General features: G+C 36.1%; 1 protein-coding gene across 3 annotated transcripts in view; it reads left to right on the top strand.

The window, feature by feature from the left end:
• The window catches only part of ZCCHC7 (zinc finger CCHC-type containing 7), a 248,998-nt gene that overhangs the window by 200,416 nt on the left and 30,800 nt on the right, over positions 1-17,782 (top strand). The window lies entirely within an intron of this gene.

The following is a 17,782-nucleotide window of genomic DNA, read 5'->3' as shown; positions in this document are numbered from 1 at the left end:
ACCGACTGAGCCACCCAGGCATCCCCAAACAACTTCTAAGGATCAGCAGAGTAGCATACAATATTGATTTTCAGCCAGAGAACCACGTCTGCGGTACCAGAGAACTGTGCTTGTACAAAGAACAAGAGACCATCCTGGCCTCAGCAGTCTTTACTGATTGTTGAAATTGTCACCCTTTTTCTTTAAAGTGTGACTGAGTTCATCAGCGTTAGGTATAATTGAAACCTAAACATCCTAAATTTTCTTCCTTCAGCAATTTTTTTCTCAAATCCCCTCCTTATTTTTCTTTCCCAATCCCTGCTAGCCATAATTCCTTTAACCATCATGCACAAGAATCAAATACCATCCACTAGTAGAAAGCTCAGCGCTTGAGTCACTCCTTCAAGTCAGACTTTAAATGCAATGGGAGAAAATAACTCATAGGACATATTTCACTTGACTCCCTTCTTTAAACATTTGATGCTGTGAGAACATGCTCTCTTAAATATCAGCACTATACTAAATTTTAGCAGCTCAAAAGTTTCTTTGAGAACTCAGTATAAACTGTGTAGGTTTTCACAGATATTAGTGGTCTGTAAATGTTTCTTCAAGAAATATATACATAAAATGGAAAATTAGTATCTGTTTAATTTTGGTGATTTTTTTAATAAGATTTTATTTAATTATTTATTGGGTTGGGGGGGAGGGCAGGAAGAGAGACAAGCAGATTCTGTGCTGAGCACAGAGCCTGATGCTGGGCTCGATCCCACGACCCCAAGATCATGACTTGAGCCAAAATCAAGAGCCAGCCACCCAACGAACTAAGCCACCCAGATGCCCTAATGTGATTTTTTTTTTTTTTTTAAAGATTTTGTTTATTTGAGAGAGAGAGAGAAGGCACGAGCAGGAGCAGGGCAGAGGGAGAAGCAGGCTCCCCCCTCAGAAGGGAGCCGGATGAGGGGCTTGATCCCAGGACCCTGGGATCATGACCTGAGCCAAAGGGAAACACTTAACTGACTGAACCACCCAGGCACCCCCAATGTGATTTTTTTGATCCCAGAACCCTGGGATCATGACCTGAGCCAAAGGCAAACACTTAACTGACTGAGCCACTCAGGCACCCCCAATGTGATTTTTTTTTTAAAGGTTAGTTTAATCTTGGGGATTTCCAGTAGGAAATGTAAAGTACCTAGTACAAGTATCTTAGAGTTATCACTTCATACTCTTCATATAAAGAGTGAACAGTTATTGAATATTGTTTTTGTCCAGGTAATTATTTAAGAAAAGGGCATTTATTTTTATCAACTCCAAGGAACACAGAATGGTATTCATATGCCTTTTGCCTCTTATCCTTTCCCTAGTCTTATTGAGATACTACTGGCCAGAAATAAGACTGGCTGAAACACAATTATTGAGCTCAATAATTGAGCCAAGTTTTGAAATTAAAGACTTCCTTAATTCAGATATTTTGTTTTGTATAATAGTGATTAGTTCTACTTTTGTTCAAAAACATCTCCACTCTTGAATCACCCAAATACACTTTTTATATTTGTTTATCAAAAATTTGCTGATTGCCTACTATATGCCAGGCAATATTCCAAGTACTAAAGAAGTAAAGATGAGTAAGACATGGTCCCTGCCTTCGAGTAGCTCAGAGTATAAGGCAGACATGGGAAAGAACAGTGTAAAAGTGATGTGATGGGGACAACTGGGTGACTCAGTTGGTTGAGTCTCTGCCTTCGGCTCAGGTCATAGATCCCAGAGTCCTGGGATCAAGTCCCACATCGGGCTTCTTGCTTAGTGGGGAGCCTGCTTCTCCTTCTGCCTCTGCATGCAGCTCCCCCTGCTTGTGCGCTCTCTCTTTCTCTCTCTGACAAAATAAATAAATAAAATCTTTAAAAAAAAAAAAGTGATGTGATGGAAGGTACACCAGGGTAGTGAAAATTAAATGAGAGAATATCAGAAGACTAAGCTTGGTGACTTGCAAGTAATAGATATCTAGAAAGTATAAAAAATTACACAGACCATAGGAGGGAGCCAAGAAGCTATGCCTATAATAACATGTCACCTGTCTCTGGAAATATCAGTGCCATAGGAGCTCATGATCCAGGCTAAGTGAGTTTTCCTGTAATCATATGGCTTGAAACATACACAAGGGTCAGTATTTTCTGAGCACTTGTTTGCTTGCCTTCCTGCTCTTACATTCAAAGACAGTGCAGATTGAGGAAGGAAATATATAGCACATTCCTGGACTATTTCTCCTTTCTGATTGCATATCTCTTCCACTCATGGAGAGCCAGTTTTCTGTTGTATCATAATTTAATGCATTGCTTTAACCCTGGAAAGAATGATTCACAGCATAATCCAGAACCTGACCACTTCTCATCATTTCTATCACTATCCCCCTAACATAAGCATAAGCGAGCATCTACTGCCTGGATTATTCTTTTCTTTTTTTTTTTTTTTTTTTTAAGATTTTATTTAGGGGCGCCTGGGTGACTCAGTCAGTTAAGCGACTGCCTTCAGCTCAGGTCATGATCCTAGGGTCCTGGGATCGAGCCCCGCATCAGGCTCCCTGCTCCGTGGAGAACCTGCTTCTCCCTCCCCCACCCCCCCTGCTTCTGTTCTCTCTCTCCCTGTGTCTCTCTTTGTCAAATAAATAAATAAAATCTTTAAAAAAAAAAAAAAGATTTTATTTATTGAGAGAGCATGAGAGAGAGAGAGGATGAGCAGGGCGGGGAGAGGCTGAGGGAGAGGGAGAAGCAGATTCCCCACTGAGCAAGGAGTCCTACGCGGGACTCGTTCCCAGGACCCCGGAATCATGACCTGAGCTGAAGGCGGCCACTCAACTGACTGAGCCACCCAGGCGCCCCTGCCTGGATTATTCTAATAGCTTCCTGAACTGGTTCCCTGCTTTCTTTCCCCTTTATATTCAGTTTTCAGTAGCTGGCTAGAGTAATCCTATCTATCTATCTATCTATTTATTTATTTATTTATAAAGATTTTATTTTATTTTGGGGGGGGTAGGGACAAAGGGAGAGAGAGAGAGAGAATCTTAAGCAGGCTCCATGCCCAGCACAGAGCCCGACCTGGGGCTCGGCCTCACAATCCTGAGATCATGACCTGAGCCAAAACCAAGAGTCAGATGCTCAACTGACTGAGCCACCCAGGGACCCCTAAAGATTTTATTTTGAGTTAATCTCTACACCCAATGGGGGGCTTGAATTTACAACCCCAAGGTCAAGAGTTGCATGCTCTCTACTGACTTGGCCAGCCCCAGAGTAATCCTTTTTAAACATAACTCAGATTATATCAGTCCTCTATCCCAAATCCTCAGATACGACTTTGCATCTCCCCCAGAGTAAAAGCTACAGTCCTTAGACTCACCAGCAAGGCCATATGTGATCTGGCTTCTTGACCACATCTCCTACAGTAATCCCTTGCTTACTCCACCTGGTCTCCTTGCTGTTCCTTAAAAGACCAAACATTTTCTTGCCTCTACCTGCTGTTCTGTCTGCTGGGTATCGGGGTATCCACAATGATTCATCTCCTTCATGCCTTTACTCATGTATGTCTCCTTTTTAGAGAGGGCTTCCCTGACCACCGTAATTAAAACAGCACCTCCAACATTCCCTGCCCTTCTTCCCTGCTTCGTTTTCCTCCCTAACAGTTATATTGGACAATCTGTGTATTTTTCTGTCTCCCCTAATTAGAATGTAAGCTCCATGTCTGTTTTCAGACATGTTCGATGCTGTATCTCCAGCTTCTAGTGGAGTACCTCACCTGTAGGATTAATAAGCAAATTAGTGAATTAGGGGCAACAGACCCCACTTACCTACCATCCAGTCATGCTTGTGAAAGTTGTCAGATCCTGCGCATTGATATACAGGCTTGGAAATTCTCAGCTTGACTCATCAAGAGGTAGGCATCTCTCAATAATATTTGAAGTCAAGTTTTAACAGGTTTTCCAAAACCTGTAATACCTATAGTATGCATAAAATAAAATGAAATATCCAAGGCAAAGGAAATTCTTTTTCTTGTTCCCCCCCCACTACCTCAAGTAGCCAGTTCTACTTCTTTAGTATTTTCTTTAGTGATTTTCTTTAATATCTCCATTTTAAACCAGTATTATAGGTATTGATGCAGTCCTGTGTTTTTGGTTTGTCAACCATCGGCTTTCATATGGAAAAATCTATAACTTTGTGATGGAATATACTGTATCATCTTTTTCAGTACCTTAAAAAGACAAATTTGAGGAAAGGAAAAATAAAACTAACATTCTGATAACCTTTTACAATTCAAATAATCATAAACTAATTTTCCTGCTGAACTTAATTGAAGTCAACATAACAAGTGTATCATTGTAATAAATTGATAAATATGTTCACATAAATATGTAGTCTGCTGACACCTAAACATCACAACTTTTGAGAGTAAAGAAAAGAAAGTATGACTTGGGGAAAAAAAAAAAAAAAAAAGAAAGTATGACTTGGATTAGAATATTTCTTTCACTTTTTAGAATAAAGAAAAGAAGATATGACTTGGGCTAGAATACTTTATTTCTCTTGCTTTTTACCACATTTTCATGTCGTTTAAACACAATATTAGAGCAAGGGTCATGACTAGGATTGATTGATTTGCTTAATAAAAAATAAGTTGAATAGGCTTATAAAATGCTTATTTACCTGAGAGACCAGAATACCCCCCAAGGAAGTTAAGTAGATTCTGTGCTTGGAGGTCTCTTATCCTCTTGATTGGTATATGCAAAACTCATGATAATATTAGTGAAAATTCATATGTGTTCGTTGTTCAGGGAGTAAATCCCAGAATTAGTAATTAATAATTCATTGGAACTGTTCCCAAACCACCTAATAAATGAATATCTGAAACTTTTCATGGTGTTATATATATATATATATATGTAAAAAGCTTATGGAAATAACCTTAGAGGGTAGACAGTTTTAACTGAAGGTATGTAATTTAGCATGGTTACAGTTTGAAGGAGAAACCAGTCCTTATTTTGAAATTGTAGTAAATGGTATTCTTTCTAGTCATCTGTGACTAACCTGACAATTTCCCCCAGTCTCCTCAACTCTCCCTGTAGCACTAGTCACTTTCAGTAGACCTAGCAGATTGAGAGCAGGTTTACATTTTCTTTATTGAAGTTATAAGAATAAGTTTGTAGAGGATAGAGATAGTTCCCTTTCTCCAGACATGTAACTTCCACCAAAAGAGGGGAAGGATTGTCCCCTTATAGTCTATTTACCAAAATTAACAGCCCTAAAAATTAAAGGGATAAATAAACTTTAGATTTTCATTGAGAATTTTATGGGACTTAGGTATGAACTTTTCAGTGCAGTCACATTGGGAGACCCGAGTCTTTGAGAAATACAGCAGCAGACCACTGGGAATTTTGTTAAATTTCAAACTCATTATACCCCTCACCTTTTTTCTTTTCTTTTCTTTTCTTTTCTTTTCTTTTCCTTTCTTTTCTTTTCTTTTTTTTTTAATTTTCAGTCCAAGTATAAAAGCCCATGTAGACTTGGACTTGAATTTGACTGTTAGATCCAATAATAAGGGCAAATTCTTTTTTTTTTTTTTTTTTTAAGATTTTATTTATTTATTTGACAGACACAGAGAGACAGCAAAAGAGGGGGAACACAAGCAAGGGGAGTGGGAGAGGGAGAAGTAAGCGTCCCGCTGAGCAGGAAGCCCAATGCGGGGCTCAATCCCAGGACCCTGGGATCATGACCTGAGCCCAAGGCAGACGCTTAACTACTGAGCCACCCAGGCGTCCCAATAAGGGCAAATTCGGGGACATAGTTATCTAAGCTATGAGTTTGGGGAGTGACATTAAGGAAATCAGATTCTCATTAACACCTGGAAGGCTAAAAATTTTATTTACTAAGCATTACAGACTAAGGTCAACTCCCCTGGACTTTATAAATCTCATAGTTTTCTTTTTCTTTTTTTTTAAGGTTTTATTTATTTGAGAGGGAGAGCGCACATGAGCTGGGGGTGGGTGGGGAGAGGAAGAAGCAGCCTCCCCTCTGAGCATGGAACCTGACACGGGGCTAAATACCAGGACCCCAGGATTACAACCTGAGTCAAAGTCAGACGTTTAACCAACTCAAGTCACCCAGGTGCCCCTCATACGTTTTCTGTCTGAGTTCTAATAATCTCCCTCAAACTGTCCGTAGTGAAGGAAAATACAGCAACAGAGAATGATTTTAAACCTGTGAAAGTATTCAGATTTAATTATGGACATCTATCCTTGCCAGTTTACTCATCTTAAAGTCAACACTGTTTTCTTCAATTATATACTAATTAAATTACTTAGGTATTCCATTTAAGAGGTACACACATTTCCTCTTGAAAATTTACAGATGTCTAGGGTGCCTGGGTGGCTCAGTTGGTTAAGCGACTGCCTTCGGCTCAGGTCATGATCCTGGAGTCCCGGGATCGAGTCCCACATCGGGCTCCCTGCTCAGCAGGGAGTCTGCTTCTCTCTGACCCTCCTCCCTCTCATGCTCTCTGTCTCTCATTCTCTCTCACACAAATAAATAAAAAATCTAAAAAAAAAAGAAAAAGAAAATTTACAGATGTCTATAGAATGATTCTATTTCAGTAAAAACAAAATGAGGGGTGCCTAGCTGGCTCAGTTGGTGGAGCACGTGACTCTTGACCTCAGGGCCATGAGTTTGAGCTCCATGTTGAGTGTAGAGATTATTAAAAAAAAAAAAAAAGTTTTTTAAAATGAGCTCTATTATAATCTATTTTCGTGCTTGTGTGTGTGTGTGTATATATATATATCTTTATGAACAAAAATAAATGGGATAGAAGAATGCATACCAAGCTAGTAGGCTGCTAACATTGGATTTCCTCAGCTGACTGATAATAGATTGGTAGAGGGCTAGGAGACATGATTAGCTTTGCCTTTGTCTTTTTATTGTATTGTTTCCTTTGTTTACAAACAGATTATGATTTCTACAAGATTTCAGTTCAGTAACAAGTGTGATTTTGCCATGTTGTACAGCCTTCTAATGATTATTGCTTTAATAAAATGCTATTTAAGAATTTCAGGAACTCAAGAAAATTCTGTAATAAAATATTATGAGCTAATTGAACTTTTAGTTATATAATGTTAAAATAATTCTCTCTGTAGTCATAGATACTAAAGGAAAGTTATTCACCCTGAGAACACTAATCATTGTATTGGGGGAGTTTCAGATATATAAGAAGACAAGACTCAACTTTTAAATTAATTACCTCATGAAGTGTTATTCTAAATTTTTATTATTTTTTCCTTAGCCAGTGATCTTTTACACAGGAATCAATAATGAAGTAAACTGTAGTGTCTCGCTTCTAAACCCTTCTTTCTTACCCACCTCATCAACCCCAGCACCTACCACTACTTCACCTGTTGGAGGGATGCTTATACATAACCTTTACCTTGATACATTTATAAGAATCTGGGACAACAGGAATGGTCTTTTAATGAAGTAGGTAACAATTTTCAGTGGGATAAACCATCTGTACTTTGCAGATCTTTATAATTAAAACTCCTTCTCTGTTCCTCACAAACCAGACCTCTGAGAAAACTAAATTTTTCTGTGAAGTTTGTCAGAGACCTATACAGTCCTTGGCAGATACCACCTCAGTTCCTAATACTAGCTGGATTGACCTAAGTCTCTCTTTTTAAAAAAAAAATTTTTTTTTGGATGGGCTCATAGAAGGCATATATGAAGAACTGGTAGATTAAAAAAAGGAATCAAAGATGACCCCAAATGAAATAAATTCATTATAAGATATAGGAGGAAAATTGAGAAAATCACAGTTCATTTTCATGTTGTGAATAGAGGAGAAGTGACCCAAAACAAAATGAACAAAAATTCTGATTAAGAGAGCATGCACCCAGTAGGAGAGAGAAAAAAGTCCCACATCTAGACATATGCTAGTGAACTGTCTGAATGTCAAACAAATGAAAATCACACAGACATCCAGACAGGGAAAAAAAAAACCACATTACATGTACACACACACACACACACACACACACACACAACATCAAGCTTGCATCAAACTTCTCCTGTGCAATACTAAATGCCAGAAGGCAGTAGAGAAATCCCTAGAGGGTAGAACATCCTGAGAAAAATAGATGACATGGCCAAGCTGTTGTTCATTTGTGAATTTATTGGAAAAGTCAGAATAAAATTAGCAGCAATGAACACTGAAACCAGGAAGGTGTAAGGTGTGTGTATGAATACTTCCTATTGATCTGTTTTTAAACTTAATTTTAGGAAAAATTCTTTAAAAAATGTAATTTGAAAACTATAAGGTGAATCATAGATAATTCCAGTAAAATGAAGTTTGTTTTAATTACAAGAAGAAAAATAAGCCATATAAATTTTAGATTACTAATTAAAAATGAGGCAAAAGAAACAATATAACAAGTGATAGGAAAAATGGAAACAGCAAGAATGCATAAAAAAATACAAGTATGAGGATAAAAATAGAACCAGACCTATCAGTTATCACAATAAATAAATGGATTAAATGGGGCGCCTGGGTGGCTCAGTCGTTAAGCGTCTGCCTTCGGCTCAGGTCATGATCCCAGGGTCCTGGGATCAAGCCCCACATCGGGCTCCCTGCTCAGCGGGAAGCCTGCTTCTCCCTCTCCCTCTGCCTGCCGCTCTGCCTACTTGTGCTCTCTCTCTGTCAAATAAATAAATAAAATCTTTAAAAAAAAAAAAGAAAACAAAGACACCAATTTCAGAAACCATGAAGGAAAAGGGTGAATAGATTTAACTTTAAAAAAATGTCCATCCAAAGAGACCATTAATAAAATTAAATGACAGACCACAACTTGGGAAAGATTTTTATAAAATGCGTGATTTCTATAATGTAGAAAAATCTCTTACAAATTAATAGGAAGAAAGAAAAATGTCTCCATAATAGTAATAATGTTAGAGAAGTTGTGCTGGATACAGAAGTACATTTGGATAACCTTTCTGGAATTCAGTGATGGATGTTGGCAAAGATATATCTATAAGAATGTTCATCTCAGAATTGTTTACAATAATGAAAATTAGAAGCAACTCAAAAATTTAACATTCTAGCTCATTTAAGTAACTTACAGTACATCCCATATAATGGAATGCTCTTCAGCTATTTAAGAAATGATGTAAAAATAAATAAATAAAAAATGGTATAACGGGCGCCTGAGTGATGCAGTTGGTTAAGCATCGGACTCTTGATTTTGGCTCAGGTCATGATCTCAGGGTCATTATATTGCGCCCCACATCCAGCTCCACACTCGGCGCAGAGTCTGCTTGAGACTCTCTCTCCTTCTGCCCCCCAAAATAAATAATAAAATAAATTTTTTTAAAAAATTTAAAATATAAAAATGAATATTGGAATATAAAGTTACCAGTACATTAAGTGAAAAGCATAAATTACAAAACAGTATATGAAATATAATCCTGTTTCCATACAAATAAACATTTATATATGTATATAGATTTGCATGGAAAATAATTTGGAATGAAGTATTCCAAAATGTTTACTATGGTTATGTCAAGAATTATAGAAGAATTTTTTTATTTCTATTCTATATATATAAAGATTTTTATTTAGGGCGCCTGGGTGGCTCAGTTGGTTAAGCGACTGCCTTCGGCTCAGGTCATGATCCTGGAGTCCCTGGATCGAGTTCCGCATCGGGCTCCCTGCTCGGCAGGGAGCCTGCTTCTCCCTCTGACCCTCCCCCCTCTCATGTGCTCTCTCTCTCATTCTCTCTGTCTCAAATAAATAAATAAAATCTTTAAAAAAAAAAAAAAAGATTTTTATTTATTTATTTTAGAGAAAGAGAGTGAGAGAGCATGGTGGGGAGGGGCCAAGGGAGAGGGAGTTCCAAAGCAGATTCTACCCTGAGCAGAGTGGGCTCAAGGGCTTAGTCTCTTGACCCTGAGATCATGACCTGAGCCAAAACCAAGAGTTGGACGCTCAACCAACTGTGCCACCCAGGTACCTCACTATTCTTTATATTTTTATAGTGAATATATATTCATTTTGTAATTTTTTACCTTGATATGTAATGTACAGTACTCTATTACTGCCTAAAACATTTTAAGAATAGTATCGTCAGTAACCAATCTAGCCTATGTTCAGTCTTTTTTTTTTTTTTTAAGATTATATTTTTAAGTAATCTCCACACCCAACATGGGGCTCAAATTTATAACCCCGAGATCAAGAGTCACATACTCTACTGACAGCCAGCCAGACATCCCATTCTTCTTTTTTTAATAGTAAAATTGACTTTTTTTTCTTTTGGTGTTCAGTTATATGAATATGTATGGATTCATGTAAACTCCACCACAATCAGGATACAGGATAGTTTCATCACCCTCAAAAAACTCCCTCTTGCTATCTCTGTATAGTCACACCCTCCCCTCATCCATTACTTCTGGCCATTAATTTGTTCTCCATTACTATAGTTTTGTTTTTTCAAGAGTGTCATGTAAATGGAGTCATAGGATTGTAAAGTTTTGAGACTAGCTTCTTTCACTTACATGGTATCTTGGAGATTCATCTGAGTTGTTCCATGTGTCAATAGTTTATTTCCTTCGTAGTAGTCCATTGTATGGATGTATTATAGTTTGTTTATCCATTTATATCCATTGAGGAACATTTGGGTAGTTTATAGTTTCTGACTATTACAAATAAGGGTGCTATGGATATTTGTTTATAGTCTTTTGTGTGAACATAGTTTTCATTCCTTTGGGGTAAATTTCCAGGTTGGAGATTGCTGGTCCTATGTATGTTTAACTTTCCAAGAAACTGCCATATTGTTTTCCAGAGTGGCTGAACCATTTTGTATTCCTACTAGCAAAGTGAGAAGTCCAATTGCTCTGTATCCTCATCAGCCTTTGATATTGTCAGCATTTTTTATTTTAGCCATTCTAATAGTTGTGTAGTATCTGTCTTGTTGTTTTAGTTTGCATTTGCCTAATGGCTAAAAACGTTGAATATCCTTTCATGTGCTTATTTGCTATCCTTTTATCCTTTGTGGTGAAGTGTCCAGATCCTTTCCTAGTTTTTAGTTATTGTGTTTATTTTCTGATTGTGTTTTGAGAGTTTTTTCTGTATTTTGGATAAGGGGTTTTTTAGATATGTGATGTCCATACATTTTCTCCCAATCTGTAGCTTATCTTTTTATTCTCTTGGTAGTCTTTGGCAGAGCAGTAGTTTTTAAATTTGGTGAAATCCAGTTTATCAATGTTTTTTCTTTTATGGATTGTGCTTTTGATGTACTTTCTAAGAACTCTATCCAACTGCAGTTAACAAAGATTTCTCCTGTATATTATCCCAAAATGTTTATTGTTTTATGTTTTATATTCAGATCTGTGATCCATTTTGAGTTCATCTTTGTATAAAGTGTGAGGTTGGTTCATTTTCTTTACACATGGATAATCAGTTGTTCATCACCATTTGTTGAAAAGACTATCCTTTTTGCAGTGAGTTGCTTTTACCTCTTTGTCAAAGATTAAATGGCCACATCTGTGGATTCATTTCTGGAGTCTGTTCTGTTGCATTGATTTAAGTATCTGTTCACCTCATCAATATCACACTGTCTTATAATATTATGGCTTTGTAGTAAGTATTAAAATCAGATAGTGTGATTTCTTAAACTTTGTTATTATTTTATAAAATGACTTTAGCTATTCTAGTTCCTTTCTTTTTCCATCTAAGTTTTAGAATAAGTCGCATGTACCTACAAAAAAGTCTTGATGGGACTTCAATTGGTACTGTGTTCAGTCTGTTGATCACTATGGAGAGAATTGACTCTAATATTTTGAGTCTTCAATCCATGAACATAGTATGTGTCTCCATTTACTTAGGTCTTTAGTTTCTCTTACCAGAGTTTTGTAATCAGTGTATACATTCTCTACATACTTAGATTTATACCTAAGTACTTCATTTTTCTTGGAACTGTGGCAAATGGTATTGTTTTTTTAAATTTTGTTTTTCAATTGTTTTTTGTATATAAAAGAAAGTTTGGAATAAAATATTCTGAAATGTTTGCAATAGTTATTTCAGGTGGTAGTATTATAGGTGACTTTTATTTTTTGTTTATTTGTATTTTCTGTCTTTATAATGAATATGCATTACTTTTGTAATATTTATTGTTATTCTTTTAAAAAAAAAAAAAAGGACAAGTTTTTAGACTGAAGTTACTATAGTATCAGCACAACTTTGGACCTAAAGGTGATTACTTGTATCCCTGACATATCCTGGATAAGATTCTTGGGAGAGGATGAAAAGGAAATTTCCCCAGGAGAATCCCATGAGAATTAGAGAAGTAGAACTGGATATCAGGGAATAATTATAAATAAAAGGAGTTTAATGTAGTTGGTTAAGATGAATCAGGATAACTTTCAGTAGTTTTAAATGATTTGTTCTACTACATATTTGTTACTTATGATGGACTTTGTGTAATTGGTTTATAAATAAAAGTTCTCAACTCCCATTTTAAAATTATTTTACCTTTACTTTATCTCTTCTGAATCTAGTTTAGAACTTCTGGTACCTGCTAGTGGGCTTAGGGAAGCAGTGTGGTATAGAAGGTATGAGAACTAGTTCACAGTTATCTCAGAATGTCAGCACCAATACCAAAGAGACAATGAAATCAGCTGGAGTTTTAATTGTTGTTCAGAAGATGTTTGGGATTTTTTTAGAAACAGGGAGAGATCTGAGTGTGCCAAAAGCTATAAAAAGAGAGAATTAAGATGCTAGAGAGCAGGAAATAAGACTTCTTCACTTGTGTACATGGATTATGTATTCACTACTAAAATGGCTAGATAGATTCCCCAAATTATAGGGCTCTATCCCTCCAAGTTTCTCTTTCCTGATAGTCACTTTCTCAGCCTATAGGTGGTAGCTGTCTAGCTGTTACAAGAAGGGCAAGAGAGAACGGCTAGTAAGGACACTGAGATTGTTGTTATTATTTAAACCTTGTGGTAAAAAGGAAGTAAACTTGAGTAAACTGAAGAAAGATAATAAACTTTGACAGTAGCATGGGATACTTTTGTTTTTCACCAGTGATCAAGATATTTTGGTTTTTTTATTTCAAAATTTAACTATTATATCTGCAATCAGATTTCTGATCACATATTCTTTGCTGTGTATTTTTGAACAACTAAGCATTACTGAATGAGTGCGCCTCAGTTAAATGCAAAAATAGGTACATTGCACATGGTACAGTAGTTGCTAATCAATGTTTCTGAATTCTTTCTACAAAGAAGGTAGCTACAAGCAGCTATATCCTGACAAAATCTGTATTTTTCATTTGTCCTTTTCTTTTGGATCTTTTTTTCTCACTGTCATTATCTATATCAACAGCTCACTTAAATGGTGAGTTTTTGCATTCTCTTAAGTTTGGTCACATCTGAGAGTTGACTGTTTTGTAATAGATTTCCCTTATTTCAGCTACCTCATTGATGCCATTTCCCCATGATCAGTTTTTGCATCAGAAGAATGGAGAGTGCCAGATTGTCGTCGTCATAACAGTAATTAATACAGTTGAGTGTTTGCTACGTAGCAGGCATTGTTCTAAGGACTTTATACTTAACCAACTCTTTAACCATCATAACAGCCCTTTGAAGAGGTACTGTTATCCCCATTTTATTAGTGAGAAAAGAGACATAGAGATGTATAACTTGCCCAAGATAGTAAATAGTGGAGTCAGGATTTGAATCCAGCCATTTTGGCTCTAGAGTCACTGATTTTAGCCGCTACGTTATCGTGCTTCATTTTACTGGCTATCGTATTGTTTACCTTTAGCTAACAACCAGCAGGCATACTACAAACATTATCAACTATTTGTAAAATTAACTTACGTTACAGTAGTCCAGAATCACAATCAAGATATCTCCAGAAAGATTTGTGATTCTCTGATGTGAAAAAAAAATTTTAATGGAAATATGGGTGCTTGAGGTAACCCAGTGTATTGTCTTATGATTTGTTTTATTTTTTAGCTGATTATTTTGATATAATTTCCTATAAATAAGAACTGTTATATTTTCCAGTAAAACTGAAATGTAATCTATTATGGACGAACGTTATGCCCTCATAACCGCACTTAAGTTGGAGAATATCAAAGAGAAGTATCTTTGAGCAAAAAATTAGGCTTGTCAGTTTCCCTGATTACAGAAGATTAAGAGTATAGGGATTGATTAAAATTTGACCTTGGATGGAAAGATGATTTTATGAATTCTGGTTCATATTGTCAGCTTAGAGATAGAGACCAATGCATGGCTTTCCATACCAATAGGTGAAAAAAAATTTATGTAGATTCTCCACACACTGCCACATATATCTGTTATATGTTTACAGCTCCTCTTTATCATGAATGACAAATTCTTACACAATAGAACTATAACAAGACTATTAAAACAGTAACTTATCTTGAATTTCAATTGAAGATTTCTGTAATTTCAGACCTTAGAGTGGTCTTTATGGAATTTCGATTGAAGGCTATGTCCAAGATGTTCTCTTCAAAATACTCCTTAAAGGAGAAATTTTATTTCACATTTATTCAGAGTATATGTATAATAAGATATGTAAGTATTTTGTGTGTCCGAGTAGTATATATACATCATGACTACTAAAGTATCTGGAAAATCAAATGACTTGATATAATTATTTGAGGAGCCTGCTGATGAGGTTTCAGAGTAGGGACATTCTTTTTAATGAAGGCACCTTCTAAAAATGACATTAATGTGCATATGGAAAAGTCAAGATGGTGGTTGAGTCCAGAGACTAGAGTGCTTTTCCCATATCTTTTCATCCAACAAATTTTAAACTGAATTTTCTCTTTATTTTCTTTTATTTATGTTATTCACCATCAATGAATATTGCTTGTTTTATTAAATCTTTTGTTTTGCTGCAGTGACTTGAGGGGGCCAGCTCCTAACAACAGAGGCTTTGACAAAGCACCAGAGGATTCTGTTAAAAAGTTGTGTTTCGTAATTGTAGTTGTCGTGTCAGAGCCTAACTGACTTGGAGCTGAAGGATTTTTGTGAGATGAGTAGCTGTGCCAGCAGGGACCCGAGTCTCCTGGGCTGGCCGCGCTCTCATTAAGATTTGCCGCTAGCAGTGGCGGTGTTCAGCATGTATGTGACGTGCATTCTGTTATTGTATGCTTGGCTTGTCAGCCTGCAGCTTTCTGACACTCACTTATGTCACTCTTTATTCAGAGAGGAAGAAGCTTTTGATAATTTGACAAGACAAGCTCTTAAACGATCTAGGTCATGGCCTTCACTGTCTGTGATTGTGAACATATTTCCTGAAAGCCCTGTCACTCATCACAGCTACATTTTCTCCCGGGGAGCCACAGGCCTGTCCTGGTCTCTTGTCAGCTCATACATTTTGGTTATTCATATACCAAATACAGTACTGGGGGTTTTTTTCTTCCCTTTTGCAAATGCTAGCATGTTAGTAAGGCTAATCCTTTCTCCTGTGCTGTGTTCCCAGCAGGGCTGCGTTCAAGGGCTCTCTCTAGTACAAGGCAGACAACTGGCCAAGGGGAGCTGAGGAGGAGGAAAGGCCGCTTAGTGCTGTTTTTGTGTTTGTTCATTGTTGTGGAAATATGAGAACTGGTGGCAAGGGCCTTGTCTATTGAGCACTTGAGTCTTGGTCTGCTGTCAGGGGCTGTTTAAGATTGAGTGTTTTATTTTCTTTGATGTTCACATTTGAGAATAGGGAAGTGGGAATTAAACAACAGATGCACTAAGCCGTTGTTCTCGTAAAACAATAATTAGCACCTGATAAAATTCAGTATGGGTTGAAATGCACAATATAAACTCAATTCATCTGGTGTGGCAAACTGTGTTGATTCATCTTTGAATTTTATGAATAATAACACTCAGTTATTCATGTATGGTTTATTATACAAAATACAATAGAGGGGAAAACTAGTTGGGTGAAAGTTGGCAAACAGTGTAGCACATTGCTAAAACAGATGTACAGGTACACTTTGTGTGTTTTCAGTTGTGAGACTTGAGGAGGCTCTTTGGGTTGCTGTCCATCTAAGTGCCAGTAAGGTGAGATCACCAGGACAACCAATAAATACAGTTATATTTTAATAGTTTGTTACATTTTCATCTTAGATGAGGTCCACAGCAGGCTAGTCATTCATTTCAAATACTTTAAATTTTTTTCAAAAGTGCCCATTGCAGTAGTAAGCCTCTTGCTTTAGAAATTACTGTATTCTGTCTAAATTTTCTATGCAGTAGATGCATAAATATGGATACTATGACATTCTGTTTGATAAAAAGAAAAATATGTGCAGTGACTAAGGAATGGTGAGAAGTAGAAGCCACAACAAGCAAAAAAATATTAACACTTAAGTTTATTAATAATAATCCTAAGTATTGTATGCCATATACTTAGAACTAAAGTTGTGTGCTTTCTATTGGCACCTGTTTTGAGGTGAAAAAATTTCTTCCTTTTAACCTTAACATGACGTATATTAGTTAGAAAATAGTAAAGTGAAACTATGCATGGGAATGTTGAGTAAAAGTACTTATATGAGATAAGATAGGATTTTTTTAAAATTGTAATACTATTGTCTAACAAGAGAAAAGAAGTTTCATGTCTCTCCCTATTAATTTTCTTATCAGGCATCATCTTCATGTACAGAGCAATCAGATGATTGTTCAAAAACCAAGTAATTCTTTCTTTTATTACTAAATTGCTGCAACACAAGAAAAGGTCACATGGTAGAGTGGCATTCTGCCAGGGTATGACAACTCAGTGATTGCGATTTTTCAACCGTATTATTCTGAGGACATTGTGGTAATCAAGAACTATCCATAACTAATGTATAAATAACTGCTTGCTTATCTCTACAGTAATCCAACTCAAATTATATATACACAGCAAAAAGCTTATGATAGAAGGTAGGAAATGAATATTTAAAGGTATATTGTACATTAGATCTTTGTGTGTAAATATGTTTATTAAAACAAATATGTATATGCTTTATTGAGAACCTTTGTAACCTACAAGTCTGTGGCTGTTATTTGGTACCTAACGTAATCTTTGCCTTCTGAAGCTACTTTTTACTTCTTAAAAATAGTTTCTTTTTGATCAGTGTTGTTCATCCAGAAATCACTGTATACAAGTGGCTTTTTTTAGTCAGACACTTTAGTTTGCATGAATATGACATTTAAATTGGAAAGCTGACCACTAAAAATAGTCTTAATTTACACACCTTTCTTTAGAAAATGACACAGGATAGGTAAGCTTAAAATACATAATGGATAAAATTTTCTGCATAGTTAGAACTATCTACTCTTTTTTTGTCTAATCAGTTATGATGATATAACCAGTAGAGGTTTTGCCATTCAAAAATTATTTTCTGAATTATTACCATACCCATAATATCTTTAGATTGTATGAATTATATTTGTTAGTTTTATCATCACTACCCTGAAAAATAAATGAAAGAGGAATGACAAATCAGGTAAAGAATTGTTTCAAAGTGTATGTGAAAGATAATAAAGGTTTAAAAAAGACTCAACTCCTTCAAATTTTAGGCATGCGTATGTGTGTGTATATATACATAACATGTATATGTGTATACACACATTTTTAAACAAAAGCTGTACATTCACATTTACTTTAAGAACTGCCATTTACTTGGCTTGGTTTAATATATTTTAATTATTGCTATAATATAATTATAAAAAAGACTTTTGACATCAACTGTTCTTTTTCTCAGATGGCAGACCAGTAAAACATA

The sequence above is a fragment of the Phoca vitulina genome, unplaced genomic scaffold (assembly GCF_004348235.1).
Source record: "Phoca vitulina isolate PV1807 unplaced genomic scaffold, GSC_HSeal_1.0 scaffold94, whole genome shotgun sequence".
Classification (NCBI taxonomy): domain Eukaryota; kingdom Metazoa; phylum Chordata; class Mammalia; order Carnivora; family Phocidae; genus Phoca; species Phoca vitulina.
Note: the sequence above shows the minus strand (reverse complement) of the source record. Positions and strands in the feature narration are given on the sequence as shown.